We start from the raw sequence: 11,830 nt of genomic DNA on the forward strand, positions 1-11,830 counted from the left end.
TTTATTTCTTCTTTTTATTATACCTTTTTTAAACAACATATTTTGTTATCAATACATCATAATTTAGAAATTCCGATTTAAAAAAAATTCAAATATTAATACATTACAATTTAAGTCAATAAAATTAATAATAAAAAAATTGCATATTCTCTTGTTTTAGTGCTAAACACATATATTTGTCTTTTTTAAAAAAGGTATGAAATAATTGTAATTCATTCTAGCAATAATGATTTGGTGTAGTAAACATAGTCTCCTTCAGAAGGCTACTATGATAAACAAATACAATAAGTAGTTAAGTAATAAGTATATGTATATCTTATTTTAATTCAAAGACATGCACATGGAGTGTTTCAACCCATTCTATAATATAAAAAGCAAATTTAGCACTTTTGCCATGTTTCTATCTAATAGGTTTCATGTTTCTAACAAAATTAGTTCCACGTTCTTATCACAATTTCTTTAATTTTTTATAACTTTAACCCATCTTTGCCTATAAAAAGCGGTCATTTTCTTTATTTCTTTTTTTGATTATCATTTTTTTAAACAACATATTTTGAAATCAGCATAATATATTTTAGAATATCAGATTATAAAAAACTCAAATATCAATAAATCACAATTTAAGTCAATAAAAGTATTCATTAAAAATAGGCATAGTCTCTTGTTTTAGTGTTAAACACATATATTTAATTTTTTAAAAAGGTATCTAATCAGTATAAGTCATTCTACCAATGATGATTTGGTGTAGTAAACATAGTCACCTTTAAAAGGCTACCATTATAAATAAATACATTAAGTAGCTAAGTAAATATGTCATTTTAATTCAAAGACATGCATTTGGAGTGTTTCAAACCATCATATAATGTTCAAAGCTAATTTAGCTCTTTTGCCATGTATCCATCTAATATGTTTCATGTTTCTAAGAAAAGTGGTTGTATGTTATATTCACAATTTGTTTTATTTTTCATAACTTTTACCCATCTTTGTCTGTAAAAACTGTCTTTTTCTTTATTTCTTCTTTTTATTATAGTTTTTTAAACAACATATTTTGATATCAATACATCATAATTTAGAAATTCCGATTTTAAAAAAATTCAAATATCGATACATTACCATTTAAGTCAATAAAATTAATCATAAAAAAATTGCATATTCTCTTGTTTTAGTGCTAAACACATATATTTGTCTTTTTAAAAAAGGTATGAAATAATTATAATTCATTCTAGAAATAATGATTTGGTGTAGTAAACATAGTCTCCTTCAGAAAGCTACTATGATAAACAAATATAATAAGTAGTTTAGTAATAAGTATATGTATATGTTATTTTAATTCAAAGACATGCACTTGGAGTGTTTCAACCCATTCTATAATATAAAAAGCAAATTTAGCTCTTTCGCCATGTTTCCATCTAATAGGTTTCATGTTTCTAACAAAATTAGCTACACGTTATTATCACAATTTCTTTTATTTTTCATAACTTTAACCCATCTTTGTCTGTAAAAATCGGTCATTTTTTTATTTCTTTTGTTGATTGTCATTTTTTTAAACAATATATTTTGAAATCAGCATAATATATTTTAGAATTCCTGATTATAAAAAACTCAAATATCAATAAATCACAATTTAAGTCAATAAAAGTATTCATTAAAAATTGGCATATTCTCTTGTTTTAGTGTTAAACACATATATTTAATTTTTTAAAAAGGTATGAAATAAGTATAAATCATTCTACCAATGATGATTTGGTGTAGTAAACATAGTCACCTTTAAAAGGCTACCATTATAAATAAATACATTAAGTAGCTAAGTAAATATGTCATTTTAATTCAAAGACATGTATTTGGAGAGTTTGAAACCATCATATAATGTTCAAAGCTAAATTAGCTCTTTCGCCATGTATCCATCTAATATGTTTCATGTTTCTAAGAAAAGTAGTTGTATGTGATATTCACAATTTATTTTATTTTTCATAACTTTTACCCATCGTTTTCTCTAAAAACTTTCATTTTCTTTATCTCTTATTTTCATTATAATTTTTTTAAACAACATATTTCGATATCAATACATCATAATTTGAATATTACAATTTGAAAAATATTTAAATATCTATACGGTACCATTTAACTCAATAAAATTATTCATAAAATAATTGCAAAACATATATTTTCTTGTTTTAGTGCTAAACACATATATTTTGTTTTTAAAAAAGGTATGAATTATTTATAATTCTATCTAACAATAATGATTTGGTGTAGTAAACATAGTCTCCTTCAGAAGGCTACTATGATAAACAAATACAATAAGTAGTCAAGTGATAAGGATATGTATATGTTATTTTAATTCAAAGACATGCACTAGGAGTGTTTCAACCCATTCTATAATATAAAAAGAAAATTTAGCTCTTTTGCCATGTTTCCATCTAATAGGTTTCATGTTTCTTACAAAATTAGCTCCACGTTATTATCACAATTTCTTTTATTTTTCATAACTATAACCCATCTTTGTCTGTAAAAATCGGTCATTTTTTTATTTCTTTTGTTGATTGTCATTCTTTTAAACAACATATTTTGAAATCAGCATAATATAATTTAGAATTCCTGATTATAAAAAACTCAAATATCAATAAATCACAATTTAAGTCAATAAAAGTATTCATTAAAAATTGGCATATTCTCTTGTTTTAGTGTTAAACACATATATTTAATTTTTTAAAAAGTTATGAAATATGTATAAATCATTCTACCAATGATGATTTGGTGTAGTAAAAATAGTCACCTTTAAAAGGCTACCATTATAAATAAATACATTAAGTAGCTAAGTAAATATGTCATTTTAATTCAAAGACATGCATTTGGAGAGTTTGAAACCATCATATAATGTTCAAAGCTAAATTAGCTCTTTCGCCATGTATCCATCTAATATGGTTCATGTTTTTAAGAAAAGTAGTTGTATGTGATATTCACAATTTGTTTTATTTTTCATAACCTTTACCCGTCTTTGTCTCTAAAAACTGTCATTTTCTTTATCTCTTCTTTTCATTATAATTTTTTTAAATAACATATTTTGATATCAATACATCATAATTTTAAAATTACGATTTGAAAAATATTTAAATATCGATACGGTACCATTTAATTCAATAAAATTAATCATAAAACAATTGCAAAACATATATTTTTTTGTTTTAGTGCTAAACACATATATTTTGTTTTTAAAAAAGGTATGAATTATTTATAATTCTATCTAACAATAATGATTTGGTGAAGTAAACATAGTCTCCTTCAGAAGGCTACTATGATAAACAAATACAATAAGTAGTCAAGTGATAAGTATATGTGTATGTTATTTTAATTCAAAGACATGCACTAGGAGTGTTTCAACCCATTCTATAATATAAAAAGCAAATTTAGCTCTTTTGCCATGTTTCTTACAAAATTAGCTCCACGTTATTATCACAATTTCTTTTATTTTTCATAACTTTAACCAGATTTGTTTATAAAAAGCGGTCATTTTCTTTATTTCTTTTTTTGATTGTGATTTTTTTAAACAACATATTTTGAAATCAGCATAATATATTTTAGAATTTCATATTATAAAAAACTCAAATATCAATAAATGACAATTTAAATCAATAAAAATATTCATTAAAAATAGGCATATTCTCTTGTTTTAGTGTTAAACACGTAAATTTAATTTTTTTAAAAGTTATGAAATATGTATAAATTATTCTACCAATGATGATTCGGTGTAGTAAACATAGTCACCTTTAAAAGGCTACCATTTTAAATAAATACATTAAGTAGCTAAGTAAATATGTCATTTTAATTCAAAGACCTGCATTTGGAGTGTTTCAAACCATCATATAATTTTTAAAGCTAAATTAGCTCTTTCCCCATGTATCCATCTAATATGTTTCATGTTTCTAGCAATAATGATTTAGTGTAGTAAACATAGTCTCCTTCAGAAGGCTACTATGATAAACAAATACAATAAGTAGTTAAGTAATAAGTATATGTATATCTTATTTTAATTCAAAGACATGCACTTGGAGTGTTTCAACCCATTCTATAATATAAAAAGCAAATTTAGCACTTTTGCCATGTTTCCATCTAATAGGTTTCATGTTTCTAACAAAATTAGTTCCACGTTAATATCACAATTTCTTTAATTTTTTATAACTTTAACCCATCTTTGCCTATAAAAAGAGGTCATTTTCTTTATTTCTTTTTTTGATTATCATTTTTTTAAACAACATATTTTGAAATCAGCATAATATATTTTAGAATTTCAGATTATGAAAAACTTAAATATCAATAAATCACAATTTAAGTCAATAAAAGTATTCATTAAAAATAGGCATATTCTCTTGTTTTAGTACTAAACACATATATTTGTCTTTTAAAAAAGGTATGAAATAATTATAATTCATTCTAGAAATAATGATTTGGTGTAGTAAACATAGTCTCCTTCAGAAGGCTACTATGATAAACAAATATAATAAGTAGTTAAGTAATAAGTATATGTATATGTTATTTTAATTCAAAGACATGCACTTGGAGTGTTTCAACCCATTCTATAATATAAAAAGCAAATTTAGCTCTTTCGCCATGTTTCCATCTAATATGTTTCATGTTTCTAACAAAATTAGCTCCACGTTATTATCACAATTTCTTTTATTTTTCATAACTTTAACCCATCTTTGTCTATGAAAAGTGGTCATTTTCTTTATTTCTTTTTTTTATTGTCATTTTTTTAAACAACATATTTTGAGATCAGCATAATATATTATAGAATTTCATATTATAAAAAAACTCAAATATCAATAAATGACAATTTAAGTCAATAAAAGTATTCATTAAAAATAGGCATGTTCTCTTGTTTTAGTGTGAAACACATAAACTTAATTTTTTAAAAAGGTATGAAATAAGTATAAATCATTCTAACAATGATGATTTGGTGTAGTAAACATAGTCACCTTTAAAATGCTACCATTATAAATAAATACATTAAGTAGCTAAGTAAATATGTCATTTTAATTCAAAGACATGCATTTGAAGTGTTTCAACCCTTCATATAATGTTCAAAGCTAAAATAGCTCTTTTGCCATGTATCCATCTAATATGTTTCATGTTTCTAAGAAAAGTAGTTGTATGTTATATTCACAATTTGTTTTATTTTTCATAACTTTTACCCATCTTTGTCTATAAAAATGTCTTTTTCTTTATTTCTTCTTTTTATTATACCTTTTTTAAACAACATATTTTGATATCAATACATCATAATTTAGAAATTCCGATTTAAAAAAAATTCAAATATTAATACATTACAATTGAAGTCAATGAAATTAATCATAAAAAAATTGCATATTCTCTTGTTTTAATGCTAAATACATATATTTGTCTTTTTTAAAAAAGGTATGAAATAATTGTAATTCATTCTAGCAATAATGATTTGGTGTAGTAAACATAGTCTCCTTCAGAAGGCTACTATGATAAACAAATACAATAAGTAGTTAAGTAATAAGTATATGTATATCTTATTTTAATTCAAAGACATGCACATGGAGTGTTTCAACCCATTCTATAATATAAAAAGCAAATTTAGCTCTTTTGCCATGTTTCCATCTAATAGGTTTCATGTTTCTAACAAAATTAGCTCCACGTGATTATCACAATTTCTTTTATTTTTCATAACTTAAACCCATCTTTGTCTATAAAAACTATCTTTTTCTTTATTTCTTCTTTTTATTATACTTTTTTCAACAACATATTTTTATATCAATACATCATAATTTAGAAATTCCGATTTTAAAAAAATTCAATTATCGATACATTACCATTTAAGTCAATAAAATTAATCATAAAAAAATTGCATATTCTCTTGTTTTAGTACTAAACACATATATTTTTCTTTTTAAAAAAGGTATGAAATAATTATAATTCATTCTAGAAATAATGATTTGGTGTAGTAAACATAGTCTCCTTCAGAAGGCTACTATGATAAACAAATATAATAAGTAGTTAAGTAATTAGTATATGTATATGTTATTTTAATTCAAAGACATGCACTTGGAGTGTTTCAACCCATTCTATAATATAAAAAGCAAATTTAGCTCTTTTTCCATGTTTCCATCTAATAGGTTTCATGTTTCTAACAAAATTAGCTCCATGTTGTTATCACAATTTCTTTTATTTTTCATAACTTTAACCCATCTTTGTCTATAAAAAGCGGTCATTTTCTTTATTTCTTTTTTTATTGTCATTTTTTAAACAACATATTTTGAAATCAGCATAATATATTAGAATTTCATATTATAAAAAAACTCAAATATCAATAAATGACTATTTAAGTAAATAAAAGTATTCATTAAAAATAGGCATATTCTCTTGTTTTAGGGTTAAACACATAAATTTAATTTTTTAAAAAGGTATGAAATCAGTATAAATCATTCTAACAATGATGATTTGGTGTAGTAAACATAGTCACCTTTAAAAGGCTACCATTATAAATAAATACATTAAGTAGCTAAGTAAATATGTCATTTTAATTCAAAGACATGCATTTGGAGTGTTTCAACCTTTCATATATTGTTTAAAGCTAAATTAGCTCTTTTGCCATATATCCATCTAATAAGTTTCATGTTTCTAAGAAAAGCAGTTGTACGTTATATTCACAATTTATTTTATTTTTCATAACTTTTACCCATATTTGTCTATAAAAACTGTCTTTTTCTTTATTTCTTCTTTTTATTATACTTTTTTAAACAACATATTTTGATATCAATACATCATAATTTAGAAATTCCGATTTTAAAAAAAATTCAATTATCTATACATTACCATTTAAGTCAATAAAAGTAATCATAAAAAAATTGCATATTCTCTAGTTTTAGTACTAAACACATATATTTGTCTTTTTAAAAAAGGTATGAAATAATTATAATTCATTCTAGAAATAATGATTTGGTGTAGTAAACATAGTCTCCTTCAGAAGGCTACTATGATAAACAAATATAATAAGTAGTTAAGTAATTAGTATATGTATATGTTATTTTAATTCAAAGACATGCACTTGGAGTGTTTCAACCCATTCTATAATATAAAATGCAGATTTAGCTCTTTTTCCATGTTTCAATCTAATAGGTTTCATGTTTCAAACAAAATTAGCTCCATGTTATTATCACAATTTCTTTTATTTTTCATAACTTTATTCCATCTTTGTCTATAAAAAGCGGTCATTTTCTTTATTTCTTTTTTTTATTGTCATTTTTTAAACAACATATTTTGAAATCAGCATAATATATTTTAGAATTTCATATTATAAAAAAACTCAAATATCAATAAATGACTATTTAAGTAAATAAAAGTATTCATTAAAAATAGGCATATTCTCTTGTTTTAGGATTAAACACATAAATTTAATTTTTTAAAAAGGTATGAAATCAGCATAAATCATTCTAACAATGATGATTTGGTGTAGTAAACATAGTCACCTTTAAAAGGCTACCATTATAAATAAATACATTAAGTAGCTAAGTAAATATGTAATTTTAATTCAAAGACATGCATTTGGAGTGTTTCAACCTTTCATATATTGTTTAAAGCTAAATTAGCTCTTTTGCCATGTATCCATCTAATAAGTTTCATGTTTCTAAGAAAAGTAGTTGTATGTTATATTCACAATTTGTTTTATTTTTCATAACTTTTACCCATATTTGTCTATAAAAACTGTCTTTTTCTTTATTTCTTCTTTTTATTATACTTTTTTAAACAACATATTTTGATATCAATACATCATAATTTAGAAATTCCGATTTTAAAAAAAAATCAATTATCGATACATTACCATTTAAGTCAATAAAATTAATCATAAAAAAATTGCATATTCTCTAGTTTTAGTACTAAACACATATTTGTCTTTTTAGAAAAGGTATGAAATAATTATAATTATTCTAGAAATAATGATTTGGTGTAGTAAACATAGTCTCCTTCAGAAGGCTACTATGATAAACAAATATAATAAGTAGTTAAGTAATTAGTATATATATATATGTTATTTTAATTCAAAGACATGCACTTGGAGTGTTTCAACCCATTCTATAATATAAAAAGCAAATTTAACTCTTTTTCCATGTTTCAATCTAATAGGTTTCATGTTTCAAACAAAATTAGCTCCATGTTATTATCACAATTTCTTTATTTTTCATAACTTTAACCCATCTTTGTCTATAAAAAGCGGTCATTTTCTTTATTTCTTTTTTTATTGTCATTTTTTAAACAACATATTTTGAAATCAGCATAATATATTTTAGAATTTCATATTATAAAAAAACTCAAATATCAATAAATGACTATTTAAGTAAATAAAAGTATTCATTAAAAATAGGCATATTCTCTTGTTTTAGGGTTAAACACATAAATTTAATTTTTTAAAAAGGTATGAAATCAGCATAAATCATTCTAACAATGATGATTTGGTGTAGTAAACATAGTCACCTTTAAAAGGCTACCATTATAAATAAATACATTAAGTAGCTAAGTAAATATGTAATTTTAATTCAAAGACATGCATTTGGAGTGTTTCAACCTTTCATATATTGTTTAAAGCGAAATTAGCTCTTTTGCCATGTATCCATCTAATAAGTTTCATGTTTCTAAGAAAAGTAGTTGTATGTTATATTCACAATTTGTTTTATTTTTCATAACTTTTACCCATATTTGTCTATAAAAACTGTCTTTTTCTTTATTTCTTCTTTTTATTATACTTTTTTCAACAACATATTTTGATATCAGTACATCATAATTTAGAAATTCCGATTTTATAAAAATTCAATTATCGATACATTACCATTTAAGTCAATAAAATTAATCATAAAAAAATTGCATATTCTCTTGTTTTAGTACTAAACACATATATTTTTCTTTTTACAAAAGGTATGAAAAAATTATAATTCATTCTAGAAATAATGATTTGGTGTAGTAAACATAGTCTCCTTCAGAAGGCTACTATGATAAACAAATATAATAAGTAGTTAAGTAATTAGTATATGTATATGTTATTTTAATTCAAAGACATGCACTTGGAGTGTTTCAACCCATTCTATAATAAAAAGCAAATTTAGCTCTTTTTCCATGTTTCCATCTAATAGGTTTCATGTTTCTAACAAAATTAGCTCCATGTTGTTATCACAATTTCTTTTATTTTTCATAACTTTAACCCATCTTTGTCTATAAAAAGCGGTCATTTTCTTTATTTCTTTTTTTATTGTCATTTTTTTAAACAACATATTTTGAAATCAGCATAATATATTTAGAATTTCATATTATAAAAAACTCAAATATCAATAAATGACTATTTAAGTAAATAAAAGTATTCATTAAAATAGGCATATTCTCTTGTTTTAGGGTTAAACACATAAATTTAATTTTTTAAAAAGGTATGAAATCAGTATAAATCATTCTAACAATGATGATTTGGTGTAGTAAACATAGTCACCTTTAAAAGGCTACCATTATAAATAAATACATTAAGTAGCTAAGTAAATATGTAATTTTAATTCAAAGACATGCATTTGGAGTGTTTCAACCTTTCATATATTGTTTAAAGCTAAATTAGCTCTTTTGCCATGTATCCATCTAATAAGTTTCATGTTTCTAAGAAAAGTAGTTGTATCTTATATTCACAATTTGTTTTATTTTTCATAACTTTTACCCATATTTGTCTATAAAAACTGTCTTTTTCTTTATTTCTTCTTTTTATTATACTTTTTTAAACAACATATTTTGATATCAATACATCATAATTTAGAAATTCCGATTTTAAAAAAAATTCAATTATCGATACATTACCATTTAAGTCAATAAAATTAATCATAAAAAATTGCATATTCTCTAGTTTTAGTACTAAACACATATATTTGTCTTTTTAAAAAGGTATGAAATAATTATAATTTATTCTAGAAATAATGATTTGGTGTAGTAAACATAGTCTCCTTCAGAAGGCTACTATGATAAACAAATATAATAAGTAGTTAAGTAATTAGTATATATATATATATGTTATTTTAATTCAAAGACATGCACTTGGAGTGTTTCAACCCATTCTATAATATAAAAAGCAAATTTAGCTCTTTTTCCATGTTTCAATCTAATAGGTTTCATGTTTCAAACAAAATTAGCTCCATGTTATTATCACAATTTCTTTTATTTTTCATAACTTTATTCCATCTTTGTCTATAAAAAGCGGTCATTTTCTTTATTTCTTTTTTTTATTGTCATTTTTTTAAACAACATATTTTGAAATCAGCATAATATATTTTAGAATTTCATATTATAAAAAAACTCAAATATCAATAAATGACTATTTAAGTAAATAAAAGTATTCATTAAAAATAGGCATATTCTCTTGTTTAAGGGTTAAACACATAAATTTAATTTTTAAAAAGGTATGAAATCAGTATAAATCATTCTAACAATGATGATTTGGTGTAGTAAACATAGTCACCTTAAAAGGCTACCATTATAAATAAATACATTAAGTAGCTAAGTAAATATGTCATTTTAATTCAAAGACATGCATTTGGAGTGTTTCAACCTTTATATATTGTTAAAGCTAAATTAGCTCTTTTGCCATGTATCCATCTAATAAGTTTCATGTTTCTAAGAAAAGAAGTTGTATGTTATATTCACAATTTATTTTATTTTTCATAACTTTTACCCATATTTGTCTATAAAAACTGTCTTTTTCTTTATTTTTTTTTATTATACTTTTTTAAACAACATATTTTGATATCAATACATCATAATTTAGAAATTCCGATTTTAAAAAAAATTCAATTATCTATACATTACCATTTAAGTCAATAAAAGTAATCATAAAAAAATTGCATATTCTCTAGTTTTAGTACTAAACACATATATTTGTCTTTTTAAAAAAGGTATGAAATAATTATAATTCATTCTAGAAATAATGATTTGGTGTAGTAAACATAGTCTCCTTCAGAAGGCTACTATGATAAACAATATAATAAGTAGTTAAGTAATTAGTATATGTATATGTTATTTTAATTCAAAGACATGCACTTGGAGTGTTTCAACCCATTCTATAATATAAAATGCAGATTTAGCTCTTTTTCCATGTTTCAATCTAATAGGTTTCATGTTTCAAACAAAATTAGCTCCATGTTATTATCACAATTTCTTTTATTTTTCATAACTTTAACCCATCTTTGTCTATAAAAAGCGGTCATTTTCTTTATTTCTTTTTTTATTGTCATTATTTTAAACAACATATTTTGAAATCAGCATAATATATTTTAGAATTTCATATTATAAAAAAACTCAAATATCAATAAATGACTATTTAAGTAAATAAAAGTATTCATTAAAAATAGGCATATTCTCTTGTTTTAGGGTTAAACACATAAATTTAATTTTTTAAAAAGGTATGAAATCAGTATAAATCATTCTAACAATGATGATTTGGTGTAGTAAACATAGTCACCTTTAAAAGGCTACCATTATAAATAAATACATTAAGTAGCTAAGTAAATATGTCATTTTAATTCAAAGACATGCATTTGGAGTGTTTCAACCTTTCATATATTGTTTAAAGCTAAATTAGCTCTTTTGCCATGTATCCATCTAATAAGTTTCATGTTTCTAAGAAAAGTAGTTGTATCTTATATTCACAATTTGTTTTATTTTTCATAACTTTTACCCATATTTGTCTATAAAAACTGTCTTTTTCTTTATTTCTTCTTTTATTATACTTTTTTAAACAACATATTTTGATATCAATACATCATAATTTAGAAATTCCGATTTTAAA

Source organism: Lathyrus oleraceus, chromosome 2 (genome assembly GCF_024323335.1).
Source record: "Lathyrus oleraceus cultivar Zhongwan6 chromosome 2, CAAS_Psat_ZW6_1.0, whole genome shotgun sequence".
Taxonomy (NCBI): Eukaryota; Viridiplantae; Streptophyta; class Magnoliopsida; order Fabales; family Fabaceae; genus Lathyrus; species Lathyrus oleraceus.